The sequence below is a fragment of the Microtus ochrogaster genome, unplaced genomic scaffold (genome assembly GCF_000317375.1).
Source record: "Microtus ochrogaster isolate Prairie Vole_2 unplaced genomic scaffold, MicOch1.0 UNK3083, whole genome shotgun sequence".
NCBI classification, from domain to species: domain Eukaryota; kingdom Metazoa; phylum Chordata; class Mammalia; order Rodentia; family Cricetidae; genus Microtus; species Microtus ochrogaster.
This window is the reverse complement of record NW_004952179.1, coordinates 1-2468: the sequence shown is the minus strand read 5'-3', so window position 1 is coordinate 2468 and position 2468 is coordinate 1. Positions and strand designations below refer to the sequence as shown.

The 2468-nt window shown below is 40.5% G+C and overlaps 1 pseudogene; it reads left to right on the top strand.

The window, feature by feature from the left end:
- Positions 1–281: 281 nt before the first annotated feature.
- LOC113455914 lies at positions 282–2055 on the top strand (annotated as a pseudogene).
- The last annotated feature ends 413 nt before the right edge of the window (positions 2056–2468 follow it).

Below are 2468 nucleotides of genomic sequence, written 5' to 3'. Positions count from 1 at the left end.
TCTTGTGCTCGCTGCTTGCTGGGTTAAACATCACCTTGATGTTTATGAGCCACTGGTTTCTTCATTAGAAGTCGAGAATTCCTCCCCAGCCCAATGGAGCGACCTTAAAGCTACAGAATCCTGTACTTGACAGAGTCCTGCCCTTGATGCCAAACTGATGGTGGCTTGGTAAAGACCCCTCCCCCTAAACGATTAACTGTAGGTGACAAGACTTCAAGTGGACAAAGACCTGGTGAGAGTTAAAATAGTGATGCACTTGGCGAGAAAAGTCGTCTCCGTTCATGACCTGCAGCTTTTATGAGGTGGATCTTGTGTTGCCCGTGTTGACCAAAACTCATGCTCTGTTTGATCCTCCTGCCGTCCCCCTGACAGCCAGGACTACAGGCAGGGCCGCTCGGCCTGACTCCTGCATGTAACACTTACAGATAATAATTAGGATTATTATTGGTGATGTTCTACGAGGACTTGTATTTTTATGAATGTTACATAATTTCTGAGACACAAGAACAATAACACACCCCTATGAAAATAACTGAAAAGTATAGCATTACTTACTTTTTAGCAATCTTTTCCATGTAGTTTAATATAAAAATAAGCCCAATTATTTTAATGTCTCTATTTTTGTAAGAGAATTATCTTTTTGAGATATTTCAAGCATCCTTCAGAAAACCTGCAAATTAATTAATTCATGTTCAAGAAAAATATTTGGAAACTAGTGAGATTGATCCTCAGTTAAGAGTACTGTATGTTTTTCCATAAGATCTGGATTTGATTTTCAATATCCACATGGCAGCTCATATGTGATACATATTACATGCCAAAGTTACATGCCTGTAACTCCAGTTCTAGGGGATCAAATATTCTCTTCTGACATCTCAAGACACTAGACATTTTGTTCACAGACAAGTAAGGAGGGAAAACACCCATACTCTTAAAATTTAACAGAAAAGAAATATTTAATCTGATTTGACTTGGGGAACTTCAGCAAAATTTCAAAGGTTTAAAACTCTTATTCAAGATCAGATCACAGGTTAAGGACATCTCTCTTCAACCAAAGCGACGTTAGCGCCTCAAAGGCAAATGTGAAAACTCTCATTGTTGGTTAACTTAGCTCTTTGCAGGATACTCAGTTTCTGAAGGAACAAAAATTTAATAGCTAACGTGTGGAGCACAAGAAAAGCGGGGATCCCTGCTTCCTAGGCCAACCACCTCCAGTTTAAAGTACAGTCCTCCACAATCCCTTCTTAAGCCCCAGTGCTGACGGGGGAAGGAGGCTGTAGTTATAGAGTTAATGTACTGCTATTTAGAAGACCAAAAGGGCCAGCTAGCATATAAGAACACCTTATTTATTGTTTTAACAGCAACATAAAATTGTAGCTTTACAGTGAACTTTAGATACTGATGCTCAATTTTTAGAAAAATTTCTAATCTCAGTAACTATGGTCACATGTCCACAGCCTTATCTGTTCTTATCTCTTCAGTTCAGTTCAGTGTTCTTATCTGGTGAGTTCCCAGAAAGGCACTGTGGGTCAGTCCAGGGCCCCAAAGGACCAGAATACATTTACCTAAAAAAATAAAAAATTAAAAAAAAGACAAGTTGGATGAAAGTGTTCAGACCAAAAAAACTAAGGCAAAACTTCATGGTGGAGCATGTCAGCGCTGCAAAAGAGTCCCTGAATACATGTAAAGTACAGCAAATACAAGCCACTGTCACAGCCTAAGGAGGGGGTTACATGTTTACAACAGGCAGTGAGGGACTCTTACGAATGTGTGGACCAGGTGCCTGTGAGCTTGAAGCTTGTGCAAAATGTGGAAAGAAAGAAGCTGCTGTCATTCTGTTTAATAAAGAAGCAGGAACTTCAGCAGTGACTGAAACTCAGGGCTCCATCCATATCAGACGCCACAAGGGAAGGAAGCCGGTGGGGAGGATTTAGATGCTGACCCTGACTCGGCTGATGAAGATGGACTCTCTCAGGTGGCTGACGGCTCAGAGTTGGCTGCAGAGGGCTCAGCAAACACCGACATCAGAATGAGGGAGTCAGAAAGGCTGTCAAAGTAGGCAGAACTGACTCGTGAGCAGTAGAAATTATTTATAGCATTTGAATAACAAACAAGCTTGTATATACAGAATATGTGTGCAAACACTTATGGTGGCGTGCTATATAATCTATGGAAATTGTTTAGAGAAACCTATTACCTAATGTCAAACCATCGAGTGAGAACCGGTGATTGTGTCAGAACTGTTTCATGGGAAACTGAGATAGATGATGAGCACACAGCAAGCACATTGCCATGGCCTGACCTCCAGGTGTGTGACTTCTGTCACAAAAGGCCCCTTACATCTTACTAAGAAAACCTTTTGTTTTTATGCAGACACACACACACACACACACACACACACAAAACATGTGTAGTGATTTTCCTTCAAAAATATTTTTATTTTATTGGTATTTTTGAGACAAGGTTTT